Raw genomic sequence first — 20,896 nt, forward strand, 5'->3', positions numbered from 1 at the left:
CGAAAGCCCAGGGAGAACCTCAGACAGCACAGCCGATGACAGGATTCGAGTCCGTGTCACCTCCGAGTCACGGCGTGGAAAGCGATCGTCCTAAACACTGTGCCACGGGAGTTGGTCTTATGTGTAAATCTACGATAAAAATGTATTATCACAAAGCAGCACACGGTGCTCTCGCGGCACCCTCTGCACTCACGGGGTCCTTATGGTGGATACAATAGCGAGTTTTGGGAGAACAATACAACTTTCAGGATACCGTGCCCAACAACATGGGAAGCCTGATTCCCTTCGACTGGCTGACGTCACGTTGCTGATATTAGATTGGCTGGCAGATTGACTTATATGGAGTCGGAATAGGCAGGAGCTTACGATTTTCTAAAACTCGCCAAGGCAATATTTGCGCGTTTCCAGTCGTACATCCACCACAATTTTCATTTTTGCATGATGCAAATAACACAGCAATGAATTTGGTTATTTCGGGGTACGTTATCTGATCGAGCTTTGTAGTTGAGGAAGATGGGGTTAGATGAAAGAGTTCAGCATTTTGACTCACGATAACTCACGATCACAATCATCGAATATAGTGTGCGGACCTTTCAGTGGCACGCGTAGTCAGCGGTGGCTGCGATGGCACCCGTCATCTCGTACTCCCAGCAAGACTATTTGCAGCGGCCTGGGATACTTTACTGACTCAGTCGAGTATCGCTGGTTATTGCAGACTACCACGCTGCCAGAAAGACACTTTTTCAAGTAACACTGGTGATTCCCGTCACACGTTCGCGAGATTATAAAAGTCATCATGGGGCATTACTGGTGCACTCATACGATAGCGATAACAACACACCTGCCATGCCACAGAGCGAGCGATTGGCGCTCTGTCATCGGTGATACGATACCGGAGCAGTCTGTCAGACAACACAACAATTTCCTTTTTCGAGGTCGTCTTGGCACACTGCTGTGCTTTAACTTTACTCAACAAACACTGTGCTTCCGTCGCAACGGATCTTACCAGACTTTTTATTTCACGTAGTCGTTGCATCACGGACCGCGATATTGGATAGCTAAATCCGGGCTATTGCACGTATCTGACACGACTATCTACGCCTCACATCGCCTTCATTTTCTACTATTCCGAAATCGATAGCGTTACAGATAGCTACACGAAGCATTTGATAAACCACATAAATACATGCTGTTGTGATTGAATGCTCTCTACACAGGAGTCAGGGTCTACAGGGTGTCCCAGAAAAGTGTCATTGAATTATAATAGTAATAATAAAAAACTACGCCACCTAGAATCGTGCGGTCAACAGCATTCGTCCTTACTAGGTTTTTGCCACCTCCTGATGTCAATATCATGTAACCTAACGTTCATTATGTAAAGTTTTGCGAAGTGAACTCGGAAATTTGCCAATTAAGTGTCACTTTTTTACCCCAAAAAATGTAAAGAGCGTGCCGAATTCACTCCAATTCTTGATAATTACCAGGGATACTGAGGAGCTATCCCATCGAAAAAATAGCGGAATGTGATGCTTTACGGGGCACAAAGAGCATAACGCTTGATGACTTTTTGAGCGCAATTGTCAGTCCGACGTAAGGAAGTCGCAAATCCAGCCCACAAAGTGATAGTAAAAAAAGCAACAGTTGCTGAAATTGGGAGAGGGAAGCGATGCTCCCAGCCGAATCTGGATGCGATAAGCCAAGCTTGTGTTCTCTTTCTACTATCACTCACTCTGTGGGCTGGGTTTACAACCTCCTTTCTAACGGACTAACAACGATTGCGTTAAAAAATTCATTAAGCGCTATGCTCTTGGTGCCCCGAAAAGCATGATGTTCTGCTATTTTCTCCGACGGGATAGCTCCTCAATATTCCTGTCCTGGGTAAATTCGGCAGGGTCTTCACCTTGGTGGTGTAAAAAAGTGACTTTTACTTGGCAAATTACCGAGTTCGGTTCGCGAAAATCTACATAATACATTACGTTCACATCAGGAGGTGGCAAAAACCTAGTAAGAAGAAATGACCGCATGATTACAGGTTTTTATTATGCGTAATTCAATCGCACATTTTCTGGAACACCCTGTATAAGATATTACTGGCCACTGCGGTCAAATACAGACTCGTGCAGGGAGCTACCGGATAAAGCATGGTTCACACTAGTGCATTCTGCTGCGTGCGGATGCGTGCGGACGCCGGCTACCATGGCAACAAATACGTGTGGACCTCCCGCAGCAGAACGCAACGCTCGCCTGAGCTCAACTCTTTCCAACGCACGCAGCAGCCCGCAAGCGGAGAACGAATCGCGAGGCCGCCTTCCTAGCGTGCGCAGTAAGTTTCTCTCTGCGAGACTGTTTTCAACATGGCGGCCACCGGAGTGGAAGGCGTTGAAAATCCCGCTCGGCGCTCCTTTGCTCACGGTTTGGTGACGCACGCATTCGGAAGCAGGTATGTGAACAGAGGAACGGATTGCTTACAACACACGCATACTCATGCAGGCGCCCTCACGCAGCAGAACGCACTAGTGTGAACCATGCTTAAAGAATGCAGTGAAACCGACTTGATGCAGCGTGCAAATCACGGTTCGTTGCATTTATCCGACTTTTGTACCCGTAGAGCCACTGTTGCGCGTCAAGAAAAAGGCCATGTCGTCTCAGCCACCCAGTTGAAAAACAAATAGAATTAAAAAAAAAAAAAAGAAACAATAAATTGTTCAGCAGGACCAAAAGAGTGGCAACCATAAGCAAATATGCTTGCCTGGGCCACATTTTCAGAAAAGAATCCATTGAATATATTCAGAATTTGCAGTATAACACTAGCGCCGTGATTCAGTTTCAGCTTGGCGCACTTTGATGCCATGCATGAGGTTTTAACGGAAACGCTCAAAACTGAGCTGCTGATTGACGCAGTACGTCTGAAATCAAACACAAGATAAAGACAACAACAACTTTATTTTTGACATTGGAAAGTGGGGAGGTTCATCGCCACAGGCGATACTCTACCCCATTGCTGATGGGGAAATGGGGAATAAAATAACGAGCTCCTTCACAATAACGATCGAAGTACGATGGTGTCCAGGAATGTCAGAAGAGCTTTGAGCGCTCGGCACTTCCTCCGTTTTTGTGCTCACATTCCCAGCCACCCGCTCCTCAGGAAATTTCGATACCGCCCTAAAAGCGACTTCCATCGAGTAGCGCAGAGGACACGCCAGACTCTCACTGGCTTCATAACTAAGGGCACTATACCGCTGGAAGCCCTCTGGTCTCTACCGGTACCGCCCACTTTTGTACGCCTTCCAACCCTTTTGGAAAGATGAGATAAGGTCCCCCACAAGAGAAAGAAAAGCCAGTCCCCGGAGGTATTCTGCGATAACCTGCTACACTGTAAAAAAATACAGTCGATTCCACTGGTGTCTGCCAGTTTATCTTGACGGTATAACACAATAACTGCAAATACGGCTGAATCAACGTAAAACAAAGGAAGATACGGCGCCGCCGTGCGGCAATTCCGTGAAGCGCGGCCGCCGACTTCAAAATACTGCAAGTCACCGTCAGCGCCACGTTGGCATTGCGACAAACCGGTGGGAGCAAAGTCGTAAATTGCGGTAAGGCTTATTCATATCTTTAAACGTAGTCAGTTTGCGAAAGAGATCGACAAACGAAATAGTGTGGGCATGTGTGGACATGAACGAGGCCCAATTGCTTCTAGTTGCAGTACAAAACCAACAAGGGCTATGGGCGCAACAGAAGACGCCGGGGTCAAGAAGGTGAAATCATTCTTTCTGACTACGGGCTTAGTGATTATCCCGAAATTAGTGCACTACAGGCGGGATATTATACTGGAAACTTTTTTGCCCGGTTGTTACTCCTTGTCGCAGTGCCCGCTGTCGTTCGTAATCAGTTTCTGTTGTCCGTTTGTTGACTTCACATTGCTTGCGTCTTCGTACTCGAACTTCCTTTGTGAGCACAAGATCCATTAGTGATGTCGAGGTGTACCAGTTACTCGCATTTCATTTTGGTGGATTGATAACCTCGTGCGTTACCGATGTTTTCGTGTCGGAACTGCTCACCTGCCTCCCGATCTGTTGCGAGTTACGTTCAGCATTACAATGAAGCACGTCAGACGACGAGCTACGGCTCATGCTCGTACGAAACTGTCACATGTCTGTCTTTAAAGAGCCACATCTTAAGGTGTCACAGAGCTTCGGCAGCCATGACTTGATTTGCAATCAGACACTAACAACGTCTGTCATGTGCGGTGTACATGCTTCTCCTCTTTCTGTGTTTCGTTTTCAAACTGCTTCATAAGTGACGGGGCAAACACAAGGCCACTCTCACGCCGCTATCTTATATTAACCTCTGTGAAGTGGGGTAGGTTCCTTTGGCTACCACGGGGAAACATCCCAAGTCATCATCACTTCTCCGTCATTAATTTTTGTTGTTGTCCTGTCTGACTCTCATGCTGAGTTTTTGAAGGTACGTGCTTCCGTTGTCCTGTCTGAGGGGTCATGACGCATACAGGCGGCTTCTCTTCCAGTACTTTCCATCTGTTTCATGTGTGACAGGGCAAATAAAGGGTAGATGACCACTCTCATGCTGAGTATTTGAAGGTACGTGTTTCTGTTGTCCTGTCCGAGTGGTCATGACGCATTCATGATGCTTCTCTTCCAGTTATTTCTAACTGCTTCATGAGCGACAGGGCAAACATAGGGCACATGGCCACTCTTATGCTGTGCTAATTGAACGCAGGTGCATCTTGTCCTGTATCTCTGGTATTCTCACATCCACGCTCCTACTCTTCCAGGGCTTCCAAAAAACGTGCATAATGTTCGTTGCACTCAATAAATATTTAAAACAGAAGGTCCGTCTGCTTCATTACTTACATTTCACAGGGGCACGTCGCCATGTCTCTGGTATTACACTTTGCTAATGCTGCTCGCTTGTAGCATGCATTCACATGACCACGTACAGACTTCATACGTTCGAGATGACGCTTCGTCACGATTCGTAGTACGTTACACGGAGCGTGCATTGCACCATTTTTACTACAGCTGGTAACCTGCAGTAAATGTTAATTATGAACGGTAGCTTGCCGTAAAATATTGTGAGGAAGAAGATGTTGGTCTGAAGCGCGGGAAACGCGCTCGAGAATAAATCATTCTTTTGGGCTACCGCCTAGCAAGTGCCTGCTCTTGCGATTCTTCTCCTAACATTTGGTGGAGGTGCTTTTCACCGTCCTCCTTTCCTCTCGCCTAAACCCAACCTGCTGCTACGAAGTGTGAAAATCATGACGCCCCCACCAGCGTCAGCTCCGGCCAGCTGTTCCGGACAACCCGCCCAGCCCGTTCCAGCCCCTCGGTTCCTTGCTCGGCAGCGCGACCCGCCGGTTTTGCTGCGACAGACGACTTAAACGTCGAAGACTGGCTGGCACAAGTAGATCGTGTCGCTGCCCACAACAACTGGGACGACAGCATGCGTCTGGCAAACGTAGTATTCTACCTTTCGTCTACCGCCTTGCAGTGGTTTGAAAATAATGAGCCAAGTCTGCACACCTGGGATGCCTTTAAAACAGCGATATCGGCTGCTTTCGGTAAATCGGAAGAAAGGAAGCAGGAAGCCAGCAGGAAGTTAAACACTAGGCACCAAGAATACCAGGAGAACTTCACGTCCTACATGCAAGATGTCGTGTATTTGTGCCAACGAGTAGATCCCGGTATGGCTGAAAGCGAAAAGATTCATCATCTACTTAAGGGGCTGTCGGAATATTTATTCAACGGTGTCGCCTCACAAGCTTTCTGTAGCGTAACCGAACTCAGCCAAGCTTGCAGACGACTTGAAGACCTACGCGGACGACGTATTTGTTCTCCTCCCCCTAATTTGCCGTTCACGGGTCCGCCGCACTGCGGCAATGGTGCTAATGTCGATTCAGAGTCCTTGCTGGCCATCGTGAGGAGGGTTGTAAGGGAAGAACTAGCCGCCCTTGGTTATAACCAGCGTCCTGATTTGGTGACGACTCACCCCGTCCATCAGAACGGCGACAACGATAATATACGTAGGATGGTACAACAAGAAGTTCACATGGCGGCATCGGCTCTTTCTGCACAGCCACGGTCATATGCCGAAGTTTGCAGGTCGCCTCCTGCTCCATCCCCACCGCCATCCCATACGAGCACTCTACTGCCAGAACCTGTGTCTACGGTCGCGCCTTTCCTGTCCCAAGCCCAGCCTCGTTACACTTGGGAGCCTACACAGTACAGGAGGCCACGGGCCTATTACAGACCCCCACCGGTTTGTTTTTACTGTCAGACGGCTGGCCACATTGCACGCTACTGTGTCCGTCGGCAAGAGGACTTGCGCAGCGAACGCTATGCGTCGTCTTCTCGAGCGTACTACGGGCAGCGGTTTCCACCCGCCTATGATGCAGGACTCCCGTCTAGTAGATGGAGCCAACCTCCTTTCGGGAACAACCGTTTTGATGATGACGACTTACGCAATACGCAAGATTTCGAAGACCAGCCAAGGAAGAGACTAACGCGGTCACCATCCCCGCATCCCCGACGGAGGTCCAGGTCCCCCATGCATCAAACTATCCCGAAGTCATTTACTGCTCCAAACTAGAATCCGCAGCCTGTGGCACTTTTGGGGGTCAGGTTGCGCGCTGGACATGTCTTCAAAACCCCCCACCACTCGTTGAAAATTATGTTACGTTGGATTTTGACGGCAGCCGTTTGGAAGGACTTGTTGACACAGGAGCGACGATATCTTGCATTTCTGAAACACTACGTCGACGATTACGGAAGGTACTGACACCAATTACAGCAGAGCACAGCGTGAGACTTGGCGACTGTAGCGCCGTTCAACCCTTGGGGTACTGCACAGGGAGAGTCACTATTGGGTCGGAATTGTATGTGATTAGGTTCCTGGTGCTGTCGCGGTGCATCTCTGACGTCGTCTTGGGCTGGGATTTCCTCTCGTCTACAGAAGCCCTCATCGACTGCTCTGGCAAAATTCTGGACCTTGGAGTTGACGTGCCCTGCGGTGGTGATGACGTCCCTATGGCAGTTCCCGTCTCTGTACTGGCAGCGTGTAGAGTCCCCGCTTACACCATGGCGGCTGTACGTGTGAGAATTGAGACTACCCTCCCACAAGTTGATGGCATGTTCTTTTACAAAACGGACGTTCTCCTTCAGACATCTTTATGCTCGCCTTGTTCGCTTCTTACTTCTGACAGAGGCCTTGGAGTAATATGGGTAACAAACTCTTCCAATGAAGATCGTTTCCTCCCCCCGGGGATACGGCTCGGAACATTCTCTTTCGGCGATCTGTCGGTTTCTGCTCTTCTCAGCTCGGCGTCAAGCACGGATGGTACTCCAAAGACTAAGGGCAATATAAGCCTCGTGGAAGATAGGATATCCCCTGATCTTCCGCCCGAGGACAAGGCACGATTTTCACACCTGCTTTCGGACTTCTCAGATCTCTTTGATGTGAGCGGGGCTCCCCTAGGTTCCTGCACCACGGTAAAACACAAGATACTGACCGGGAACTCTCCTCCCGTACATAGCCGTCCGTATCGTGTGTCTCCCGCTGAACGTCGCGTCATACAGGACCACGTAAAGGATATGCTCAGCAAGGGCATCATCCAGGAATCCAACAGCCCCTGGTCTTCTCCGGTAGTCCTTGTACGTAAGAAGGACGGGACATGGCGATTCTGTGTTGACTACAGGAAGTTGAACGCCGCCACTATTAAGGACGTGTATCCCCTACCACGCATCGACGACACATTAGATTCTTTGCATGGTGCCCGATATTTCTCTTCTATGGATCTTCGGTCAGGGTACTGGCAGATCGCAGTCGACGAGCAGGATCGTGAGAAGACCGCGTTCGTAATCCCTGATGGGCTCTTCGAGTTTCGAGTTATGCCATTCGGACTCTGTAATGCCCCAGCAACTTTTCAGCGAATGATGGACACGATCCTTCGATCATTCACATGGACCTTCTGCCTGTGTTACCTCGACGATGTAATAGTCTTCGCTGGAAACGTTGATGACCATATCCAGCGTCTAAGGGCCGTACTCGAATGCTTCCGTAAAGCCGGGCTTCAACTGAACGCAAAGAAGTGCACATTCGGAGGTCAACAAATAAAAATATTGGGTCATCTTGTTGACAAAGACGGCATCCACCCTGACCCAGACAAGATAATGGCCGTTCAAAACTTCCCTCCTCCGGAGAACCAAAAGTCATTACGGTCATTTCTTGGGCTATGCTCATACTTCCGCCGCTTCATCAAGGGATTTGCCAACATTGCCGAACCTTTACAGCGCCTATTAAAGAAGGACGCGACATTCACCTGGACTTCAGAGCAAGAAGAGGCTTTTATGTCTTTGAAAACATCGCTGAGTTCCCCACCAGTCCTTGGCCATTTTCTGGAAGGTGATCCAACCGAAGTCCATACCGACGCCAGCGGCCATGGCATAGGAGCCGTGTTAGTCCAGCTCGTCAACCATAGTGAGCGAGTCATCGCCTACGCTAGCCGCACGTTGTCAGATTGTGAACGGAATTATTCTATAACCGAAAAAGAATGCCTGGCAGTCGTCTGGGCATTGGGCAAGTTTCGTCCCTACATCTACGGCCACCCGTTTCACGTCATCACGCTCACCATGCGCTCTGCTGGCTGACCAAGATGAAGAACCCTACGGGTCGGCTTGGGCGATGGGCTCTGAAACTGCAAGAATACGACCTCTCAATCCGCTACAAGTCCGGCAGAACACACCTGGACGCTGATAGCTTGTCGCGGCACCCGGCTCCGACCACTACGGAGCTGTCCCCCACTGTAGCTGCGCTCCAGTTCTCTGATATTGCACTACAGCAGCGCCGAGACCTCGCACTTGCTGACGTCATCAATGAGCTCTCTTCCGCCGTTGGCCCTGTATCTCGGAAAGCCAAACTGTTCACCATCAGAGATGGCATTCTCTACCGCCAAAATTATCAGCCGCATGGTGAACAGTGGTTATTAGTAGTCCCCCGTTCACTGCAGCGTGATGTAATTGCGGCATGCCACGACGATCCAACAGCTGGTCATCTTGGGCTGTTCAAGACCTACAGCCGCCTACGTGATCGTTTCTTCTGGAGAGGAATGTATCGTTCTGTCTCCAAGTATATCAGATCATGCGCCCCATGCCAAAAACGAAAGCCTCCGACCACGCCACCCGCCGGTCTCCTGCGTCCCATACCTCCCCCCGACGCGCCATTTCAACGAATAGGTATCGACATGCTTGGTCCCTTCCCTCTGTCGTCAACCGGAAACAAATGGATAATTACGTCTGTCGACTATCTTACGCGGTATGCAGAAACTCGAGCGACAGCCTCCGCCTCCGCCGCTGACGCCGCTTCTTTTCTCCTCGAGCGGATAATCTTAAGGCATGGTGCACCTCAGACTCTGATCAGCGACCGTGGTGCAGCGTTTCTCTCCGAAACTGTCCAGAATGTAGTTCAGCTGAGCAACATCGTCCACCGCACTACCACCCCGTACCACCCGCAGACCAACGGTCTTACTGAGAGACTCAATCGAACGCTCGCCGAGATGATGTCCATGTACGTGACGGCGGATCACACAAATTGGGATGTCATTCTGCCATACATCACCTATGCCTACAATACCGCCCGCCAAGCGACCACAGGCTTTCCCCCTTACTACCTACTGTACGGCCGCGAATCTTTGTCCCTTCTTGACTGCTTCCTCCCACGGGTTAGTGACGATCCGCTCGATCCCGTTTCCGCCGCCGCTCTGTGCAACGCCGAGGACGCACGTCAGCTCGCACGGATCCGCACTCTCAGCAACTGCAGTCTACCCGATACAACGCGTCGCATCGCCCGGTATCTTACAACCCCGGTGATCTGGTCTAGTTATGGACGCCAACGCGTCGAGTTGGGCGCTCTGAGAAGCTCCTCCCACGCTACACAGGCCCTCATAAGGTCCTCCGCCGTATATCTGAGCTGAACTATCAAATAGAGCCATGCACACACCCCGCCGACCGCAGAACGCCCGCCATCCAGACCGTGCATGTCATCCGGCTCAAACCATATCATGCGGCATGAGGACATAGCCGCCTTCGCCGAGGGGGGTAATGTGAGGAAGATGATGTTGGTCTGAAGCGCGGGAAACGCGCTCGAGAATAAATCATTCTTTTGGGCTACCGCCTAGCAAGTGCCTGCTCTTGCGATTCTTCTCCTAACAATATCACGATGGATGACGGTTTAAAAAACTGGCAAATACGGTTACAAAAAAACGGGCAAAATGGAATACGGGCCACCGTAAAAAAAAAAAAAGAAGAAAAGAAACTGGCAACAATTGCTGCAACAACTGCCAGGTATTTGCCCGTTTTTTTACGGTGAAATTTTTTACAGTGTAGCTTGTGCGAAAACAGGTCCCATGCGACACCCAATCCACTGCGTGATCGGATTTAAGGCACATTCCTTTCTCGTTCGGACGGCATGACAAGTGCTCCATCCCAATCGTCACCCCAGTAGAAGTGGAAAAATTGGGCTGTCCGGAGCAGAAATGTAAGAGTCGTATCGCCATCCATTGTCGCTATTATGTCGTCGGCTGCAAGCTGCAGGAACAATTCCAAAACAAGAGAAGTTGTTTTCCAGTAATCGTTTAGTTTCATGCACAACAACGCACATCCAGCAAAATGAGATTTGACTCTCTTAAGGCTGGTTCACACTGTCATGTTTGCGCTTGCTGTTGCGGAGGTTATGGCAACGCCACCTAGATACAAAGGCTGCTCACTCCTCTCCCTGCTTCGCTACGTGGACATTAAGAGTCAGAATTCGTCTGTTACTTCGATTCACCGTTCTGCGAATTCAAGGACTCGCACATGACTGCAGCTCATCTGGAACCTGCAGACCTAAATACTGAGACAAAAGGCGCAACATGCGTTCCAGAAAATCAGTTTTGAGAAACTTTGAGACGGTTTTGGGGCGCTTTACTTGTTTTCCTATTTAGTACGCGGCGACTTTCAATCACAACTTGCAGACGACGGTGGTTCGTCTTCATAGACACGACCGCTGAAGGCACGTTCGTGAATGGTTGCCGCCATTGAAAACACGATCCTGATTTGTTACGTCACGTCAACGAGCGCGCGCACTTTCTGTATCTAGGTGGTGTTGATTATGGGCGCTGACGTTGGGGGTTGCCATGGCGACGAAAAGACGGCGCCCGCATGATCTGTTCCGCAAGGAGTTGAGCCAACTTCAACTTTTCTTCCGCGAGCCTCGTAAACGTAAGCGGACTGGCCAATCGGATCGAAGTTCGGAAGCCGCGCATGCGTCTTGTTCCGCGCGTCTCCTAGCACATATGGCGCAAACAGTGGCTATCTTGGAAGCAATTGTTGTCCAAGTTGAGAAGCTTCCCTGACTGTACAACAGCAAATGGAGCGACTACAGGGATTCGACGAAGAAAGAAAACCCATAGATGACGATCAGTGTAGCAGTGTGTCTTCACCCTATGAATCTGTCCGACGTAGCGAGTTGCGCCACCGACGGTGTTGTAGTAGGAATCAGCCAAACAAGTACATTTTACTTATTTCCCTCCAGTTTATGAATGCCAACGAGCGTGGCAGAAGCTGAGAGACCGATATGCCCGTGTGCTACGGGCCACCAAGCAACCCAGCGGGTCCTGCCGGTCTAACAGGCCAGAATGGCCGCTCATGAAGCTCTCGAGCGTTTTGTCACCTTTCATCAGGACACGTCACCTACGAAAGTCTGTCCCGGTGGTGACGCCCTTTGTTTATTGCTTCATTTAGCAGCATAGTGCTGTCAAGAAAAGCGCAGGACACGTGCATCCCTCATCTTGCGTCGAACAGTGCCAGTTGCGTGCCAGTCCCTCCAACAGTACTGTCTGACACACGCAGTAGCTTAAGTAAGGAAGACAGCAATGGCACATTAATAGAAAGAGAACCACAAGGTAAGTATTAATGTTTGGAGCAGGGCCTGGCCTTGATAAATTCTGAATACTTAACGATTCCATATATTCAACCTTGTAAATGATGGACCAGGAACCCCAGCAAGTACGCCGGGAACAGAATTGTCGTCACCTTCACCAGTGGCACAACCCAGTTCTGTAAGCCCATCATTGCATCAGTTTGAATGTGTACATAGGGGGTTTAGAGATGTGAAATCTCCGGCTTTCACGGAAGCCGACAAATTACTGATCAGCATGCGTATCGATATCCATATGGATTTTAATATCGATGTTTATATCGAAGTTAATACCGATATTTTAAAGTTACTGATAAGATCGCATACATAAAATATCAATACTATCGATAAGAATACCGAATCGTTCCACCCCAGGAAGTAGCCCGTGATAATCAACCACGACACCCGCTGCACGAAAGAAAACATCCGCAATGGTGTACGTTCCTATCCTCTGAGATTGTGTAACTTGGGTGATGTGCGTACCACTGTTTTTAATGCGAAGCATTCTTTAGCTACTAACACCGAAAAAGTAGTACGTGTTCTTGGGTCTAATCTTGAACTCGTCGTTATCGCAAAACGCAGGTTAAATGCATCATTTCGGCTCGTGATTGGCCACGGGCTCTCCCGCGAGCCTATCAAAGCGCTCTTGGAGCGCGCGAAGTTGAAGATCCGGGCCCTGGCCTCTTAACAAAACTAGGAGGTAAACGGAGCAGCAGTGCGCACCACTTCACAATCTCAACCGATTGCCTGCGGCGCAAAGAGCACTACCCGCACACTATATCGCATACACGGAGCGGTAGTACGCACTCGTTCACATTCGCACCTAGACCAATACAAAACGGATTTCTAAGTGGCGCGCTGCAGTGGCGTCGACGTCATTGCCCCACGTCATTGCGATTGCCCAGCGTTTATGATACACCGTTTACTAATCCTTGATCCTGAGGCGCTGTGAGATGAGATGGGGCCTCGCAAGCGGCCACCACCCACAGGAGAGGAGCCCCTCGACCGGAAACGGCGCACGTCGACGGGCAGAAGTCCGTGTGTCGCTTCAATGCACCGTTCTTGCCCATAAGAGAAACTCCTATGCTCAATCCGGATACTGAAACACGACGGTAACAAGGTCGGCAATAATGCGAAGTCGTTCGGTGGTGTCAGCGCAATTGTCTCCTTGTATTCATGTGAGCTGCGTTTTGAGCTGCGATGTGGCTATCTGGCAAGCTGGCCTCTCTAGTTAAGTGACGTCCTGAGTCTTCACACACGATCCTTCGTATATCGTAGAAAACCAGCGAAGCGGTTCCTGCAACCTTTGTTGTTGTTGCTTTTTGCTTTGCAATAGTTTTCATGTTAGGAAGAACATGTTAGATACAGGCCCTGACAACGCTATCATTAGCGCGCAATATATAGACTGCTTTCCCTCCCACCAACTGCATGAATCCAGCTGCAAAAGCCGCGATCTCTTAATTCGTCTAGGTACCCCCGGTCTAGGTACCCACAAGAGCAGCATTCAGGGACACCCACTCTGAAACCCGGCTTGACCTGATAGTACAGGACTACGCAAGGAAGCTAAGTTTACAGGGTGGTGGGTGAGTACGTGAGGAGGAACAGATCTGGGCAGGGAGAGGAGGACATATCTGAGGCGAACAATTCCCTTTTCGCGCCCCGACCTGATAACAACACCGATAACACGCCCGGGAGCATTCACGTAAGATAAAGAATAAGACGTGATGTATAACTGTGGCAACGAGCCTGAGACTTTCCAGATATCGGGATATTGCCGGATGAAATTGGCAGGTTGGCGCCTGTGATAGCCTTCTGGACGACAAATTGACTAAATGCGAGTTCTAAAAGTGCAGCAAGGACAGCAGCTACGGTCCGCAGACGATACACAGACTACGTAATTTTATGATGATACCGTCAGCATCAAATTGGTATCAAGAGTTATTACGCGCTAAAATAGAGGAAACTGACAAATTGGCGCCAGTGAGTGCCACTTGGGCGACGATTTGCCAAAATGTCTGAAGTATATAAATAGGGCTGATTGGTGTAAATCCACAAGCGACCAAAGAACAAACACGAAACAACAACAGAGCGACTTGTGTGTGATCTTGTCTCCTGTTTGTTCTTTGGTCGCAGGAAAATGAACGATTTGACCAAACGCTACTTCGCAGGCTCTAGCAAGGGAACCAGGTATGGGCCGCGGACTTATAGCTATTAAGCATGAATATACAGACTACGTAATTAAGTGATGGCATCTTCGATATCACGTTTATATCCAGAGTTATTACTAAATGAAATGGAAGATATGGACAATTTGGCGCCTGCGAGTGCTGTGGCGATGCGAGTGGCAATGATTTGATCAAACGCGACTTCTTTGGACCAGAGATTTTGGAGCAGAACTAAATATCAGATTTGGAGATAACGCTAAACAAGTGCTACGCGCCCTCGAGTACATTATTTATTTCTCGCTTAAGATGAAGCAATGCTTAGATCAGGGCAATCAGGGCTCTCACACACGCGGGCCGCATGTGCATGACTTGCAGTCAGCTTTTCTGTGTCCCGAGGGCTCTTGACCACTAAATACAATAAAGCTGCCCTCCCAACACACACACACGCACACACCAACAACGAAGAATTCGGAATGAAACCAGGTTTTCAGGCATTGTTTTTACCCTTGCTTGATGTAGTGCTGCTCCTGTCGACGTTAGCAAGTACATTCACATTCCAGCAGTTCTTGTGACTCATGAACCTCAACAAGTAGTTATAGCGATCTGGTGTGAACGTGCATTTTGATAAACTACACTGTAAGTAATATGATAATTGAGAAGTAATAGTGGAGACAAGTGCAGAGAATGACATCATCTTAATTATTACACTAAGATTATGGGCTTACAGCATAGCAGTAGCCTCTCCGGATATCATGCGCGAAAAACTATATGCGGAGCACAGAGAGGCGCAGAGAGAAAAAAAAGAAAAAAAAAACAGATGGAGTAGTTATGTACGAGGGTCATTGTGTGAAAATTTTTAATTATTTCTCTTTCCCTGTTTTTTTTTTCTTTTTCACGTTGAAAATGCAAGCAAAATCAACAATACAGTTTGTAAACCGACAATTTCAGTGCTCCTGAACGTTGGGATAATCGTTCGTGAAGAACTATGTACGAAGAACTTGCAACGCCTTTCAAATTTTCAATGTCTCATTTGGAAAAGAAGCTCATTTGTTTCTGTTGGTGTGTCAAGTGAAGTTTTTCATTGACGAATTGTATATGCGAATGCCTAATAACTATAGCGCTCAGCTGTTTACGCTAAGGTACTTTGCTATAATTGCGGTCCTGTCCAGGGTCATTACCCCCACCCCCCAGGGAGGTGCACACTCCCCCTGAATTTTTCCAACCACTCCCCTGTAATTCATGAGATTTCCCGATGCAGCTTGGACACCAATGCATACACCCATAGATATGTATCCATATAGCTATTCCACCCTATGGTTCGTTCCACTGGAAATCACGCAGACATCTTATCACGCCGGGTACCGCATCTTGGCTTCTATGCGCATTGATGATAGTGCCAGCCGCAACAACAATGACAAAGAAGAAATTGTCGTCCCTCTTCGCTGCTGATACGAGTTGCGCAACCGACTAAAAGCTGATACTTTCCGTTAGAATTCAGCATGAGAGAGCCCGATATGGCAAGGAAAAAAAAACTTGCCAAGATACGGGGCACAAAAGTGAACTTGCACGGCAAATCGCCGGCAGTCCGAACATTTACACAGCAAGACACCTACGAGCACTGGTGCTAAAGTATGAGGAAAAGACATCATAGATGAAAATACATATCCGTTACGAAGCCGTTTGAATTTCACTGTTCATGGTAATCAACCAATTTTTCTCGAAGTGCAGCACGCATAAAGAAGTCCATGATTCGCTTACACGTCGACCTGCAAGAAATGACCCATAGTATCCTTCTGAAACATTGCATCACTTGCCAACTTCTTTGAGAAAAGTAAGAAGTAACCTTTCTGCAACCCCGATGATGGCAGGGGCAACCAAGGAATACACCACAAAGCGTCGCTGGTGTATTCTGCATAGCGAAGCCATTATCAACGACTTATACTAGGCCCTTGTACTGGGATTTTAACAGTGACGACCACAAAATTTGGAAAAGGCGCCGGCAGAGCCCTCTAAAACGGGCAAAACCCTTTGTATCATGGTGCCAAAGGCATATTTGAGACGGCTTATGCTATTGCCCTTCCCAATGGGATTGTAACGCAGGCGACCGCAAAATCCGTAAAAGACCGCAGCAGAGCCCTTTAGAACGGGCGAAACCTCTTTAATCATGGTTCCAAACAGATATTATCAACGGCTTATGATGCTCAGCAGAGTCCTTTAAAACGAACGAAACCCCTTGTATCGTGGTACCAAAGGCATATGCATGACGGCTTATGATATGCCTTTCTACCGGAATTGCGCAAGAGGGGACCGCAAAATTTGGATACGGCGGCAGCAAGGCCTTTTAAAACGGGCGATACTCCCTGTATCATGGAGCGTGCGAAAGAAAGTTATCAGTGGCTTGTGCAATGCTATTCTGCTGGAGTTATAACACAGGCGATTGCCAAATTCGGAAAACATTGTAGCAGAGCCCTCTTAAACGAGCAAAACCCCTTGTGTCATGCTGCCAAAGACATATTATCAACAACTTATACTATGTCATTCTACCGAGATCATAACACAGGCGACCACAAATATCGGAAAGGATGCAGCATAGCCCTTCAGAACGGGCGAGCGCTCATGATCTCAGTTGTCTCGCGACGTAAACACCCAGAACGGGCGAGACCCCTTGGATCATGCTGCCGATGACATGTCATCAATGGCTTGTGCTATGCCCTTCTACTGGGATTGTAACAGAGACTACCGCAAAATACGGAAAATGTGGCAGCAGAGACCTTTAAAACGGTCGATACCCCTTGTATCATAGTTCCAAAGTCACTGGAATTGAAACGAATGCGACCGCAAACTCCATAAAAGGCTACAGCATAGCCTTTTAAAACGGACAAAAACCCCTTTAATCATGGTGGCAGACACACACATAAAGACGCCACGGCTTATGTTATGCCCCTCTCCTGTGATTGCATCGGAAACCACCGCAAAATTTGGAAAAGGCGGCAGCAAGGCCCTTTACAATGACTTAAATGATATGTATCATGGTGCCAAAAACATACTATGAACGGCTTGTACTGGGATTGTAACAGAGGCTACCGCAACGTTCGGCAGCAGATCGAGCCCTTTAAAACGTGCGAAGCCCCTTTAATCCTGGTGCAAGGGCGTACATCTAGAGGTCGCGTTTGAAGAAACTGCTTCCAAAACGGCACTCGCTAAGCAAAAAGCGTCCTAAGCTGATTTTGTAGTATGTATATGTGCAAGTAAGATCACGGGGTTTAAACCCCGTATCTTATTCTCCTGTTGCACCCTGAGAGGTCGCGTTTGACAAAATGACTTCCAAACCGGCACTCGAAATGGACAAAAGGCCGATTTCGTCAACTTCGGGGCTTAATATCATTTGATATAAAAATAATATTAAGGATGTCCTAAGTTAATTTTGTAGTATGTATATCTGAAAGTAAGATCACGGGGTTTGAACCCCGTATCTTGTTCTCCTGTTGCACCCAGAGAGGTCGCGTTTGACAAAATCGCTTCCAAAACGGCACTCGAAATGATCAAGTGGCCAATTTCGTCAACTTTGGGGCTTAATATCATTGGACATAACAATAATATTAAAAATAACCTAAACTAATTTTGTAATATGTATATGTGAAAGTAAAATCACGGTGTTTAAACCCCGTACGTTGTTCCCCTGTTGCACCCTGAGAGGTCGCGTTTGACAAAATCGCTTCCAAACCGGCACTGGAAATTGCCAAATTGGCAATTTTGTCAACTTCGAGGCTTAATATGATTTGATATAAAAATAAAATTAAAGATGTCCTAAACCAGTTTTGTAATATGTATATGTGAAAGTAAGATCAAGGTGTTTAAACCCCGTAAGTTGTTCCCCTGTTGCACCCTGAGTGGTCGGGTTTGACAAAATGGCTTCCAAAACGGCACTCGAAATGATCAAGTGGCCAATTTCGTCAACTTTGAGGCTCAATAGGATTTGATATAAAAATAATATTAAAGATGTCCTAAACTAATTTTGTAATATGTATATGTGAAAGTAAGATCACGGTGTTTAAACCCCGCACGTTGTTCCCCTGTTGCACCCTGAGTGGTCGGGTTTGACAAAATGGCTTCTAAACCGGCACTTGAAATGGCCAAACGGCCAATTTCGTCAACTTCGGGGCTTAATATCATTTGATATAAAAATAATATTAAAGATGTCCTAACCTGATTTTGTTGTATGTATATGTGAAAGTAAGATCACGGGGTTTAAACCCCGTATCTTGTTCCCCTGTCGCACCTTGAGAGGTCGCGTTTGACAAAATCGCTTCCAAATCGGCACTCGAAATGGCCAAATGAACAATTTAGTCAACTTCGGGGCTTAATATCATTTGATATAAAAATAATAAAGGATGTCCTAAGCTGATTTTGTAGTATGTATATATGAAAGTAAGATCACGGGGTTTGAACCCCATACCTTGTTTCCCTGTTGCACCCTGAGAGGTCGGGTTTGACAAAATCGCTTCCAAACCGGCATCCCAAATGGCCAAATTGCCAATTTCGTCACCTTCGGGGCTTAATATCATTTGATATAAAAATAATATTAAAGATGTCCTAAGCTGATTTTGTTGTATGTATATGTGAAAGTAAGATCACGGGGTTTAAACCCCGTATCTTGTTCCCCTGTTGCACCCTGAGAGGTCGCGTTTGACAAAATCGCTTCCAAATCTGCACTCGAAATGGCCAAATGAACAATTTAGTCAACATCGGGGCTTAATATCATTTGATAGAAAAATAATATTAAGGATGTCCTAAGCTGCTTTTGTAGTCTGTATATGTGAAAGTAAGATCACGGGGTTTGAACCCCATATCTTGTTCCCCTGTTGCACCCTGAGAGGTCGGGTTTGACAAAATCGCTTCCAAACCGGCACTCGAAATGGCCAAATGAACAATTTTGTCGACTTTGGGGCTTAATATCATTTGATATAAAAATAATATTAAGGATGTCCTAAGCTGATTTTGTAGTATGTATATCTGAAAGTAAGATCACGGGGTTTGAACCCCGTGTCTTGTTCTCCTGTTGCACCCTGAGAGGTCGCGTTTGACAAAATCGCTTCCAAAACGGCAGTCGAAATGATCAAGTGGCCAATTTTGTCAACTTTGGGGCTTAATATCATTTGATATAAAAATAATATTGAACATGTCCTAAGCTGATTTTGTAGTATGTATATGCGAAAGTAAGATCACGGGGTTTGAACCCCGTATCTTGTTCCCCTGTTGCACCCTGAGAGGTCGCGTTTGACAAAATCGCTTCCAAAACGGCATCGAAATGGCTAAGTGGCCAATTTCATCACCTTCGGGGCTTAATATCATTGGATATAACAATAATATTAAATATGTCCTAATCTAATTTTGTAATACGTATATGTGAAAGTAAGATCACGGGGTTAGAACTCGGTATCTTCCCCTGTTGCTCCCTGAGAGGTCGCGTTTGACAAAATCGCTTCCAAAATGGCCAAATGGTGAATTTCATCAAGTTCGGGGCTTAATATTCTTTGATATAACGATGATAATAAAGTTATCCTAAGCTGATTATGTAATATGTATATGTGAAAGTAAGATCACGAAGTTTGAACCCCTACCTTGTTCTCCTGTTGCACCCTGAAAGGTTGCGCTTGACAAAATCACTTCCAAAACGGCACTCGAAATGGACAGTTGGATCAAGTTGTATAGTTTAATATAAAAGCGATATAAAATACAAAACGGTATCGTCTGTATAATACTCACTCAAAATAAAGTTGTCTGTTCTGTCAGCCACTTCGAGTTCTGGAAAAAATGACCGTTCTGATTTCGAACTCCTTCAGACCGGCCGTACAGTCTCAGCGCATGCGTATTACGATAATACTGGGACTTAGTCCGTCGAGCGCCTCGGAGGGACACCCTGTCTGAGTCGCAACTTTGAAGGCCCTGGGTGCATCAGGATTAACACTCACACATCGTGCCGTGGTTGGTATGTGGCCTGGAGGACGTACTGAAGGAAAATAGGCGATGACAGTTCCAAAATTTGACTGCCTTTGTCGAAAAATCGTAGTCTAAACATGGGCGCTGTGCAAAAATCCACGGAATCCCCATAGGCGCAATGCATTAAAATTCATTTGGCCAGGGTGCACTAGGCTCATATTCTGCTGGCGCCTTTCATGTCTCCAGGGGTTCTTTACATGGTGTTCTTCTCTATTAGACGATGACATCTTAAAAATTTTATTCTGTTTTGCTGTTAATTGGCATAAACGCTGTCTCCCATTGAATTCACATCCTGTAAGGCCGCTTCCCGCATAGCGGCTGAGTATAGTGACGGAGTGCGCCGACGGGAGGGTGACCGCCAATTTTGGGATTGATCTAGTCTTTGTGTACCCCAGCGCATCCCAGGGCCAGTTGCTCAGAAATAAACCGTTTCTTCTGGGCTCGTCATCGTGCTGTTTCTCTAACACGGGACATGAAGTGACAGAGTGTGCAAATTTTCATGAGGTCAAGCCAAGAGAAACCGTTATGTGTGAGCAAGAAAGCAGTGCAATGTGTGTCCTGCAATGTGTGACGAGTCATCCTGAAGCATGTGAATGAAGAGCTATATACCGCGACCAGTGCACGGCGTATACGCTCGAGCACTACGGGCTCAAAAAGATCAACACAGATCAAGTATCGACATATCCTCGGAACCACGTTCTACATGTAACCGTAAAGTTAAGGGAAGAACCTCAGGACGATACCCACCTATGTTTAGAACA

At 47.5% G+C, this 20,896-nt stretch overlaps 1 protein-coding gene across 1 annotated transcript in view; it reads left to right on the plus strand.

Moving 5' to 3' along the window:
* The window catches only part of LOC135388272 (uncharacterized), a 363,678-nt gene that overhangs the window by 149,180 nt on the left and 193,602 nt on the right, over positions 1 to 20,896 (plus strand). The window lies entirely within an intron of this gene.

Source organism: Ornithodoros turicata, chromosome 3 (assembly GCF_037126465.1).
Source record: "Ornithodoros turicata isolate Travis chromosome 3, ASM3712646v1, whole genome shotgun sequence".
In the NCBI taxonomy this organism is placed as follows: domain Eukaryota; kingdom Metazoa; phylum Arthropoda; class Arachnida; order Ixodida; family Argasidae; genus Ornithodoros; species Ornithodoros turicata.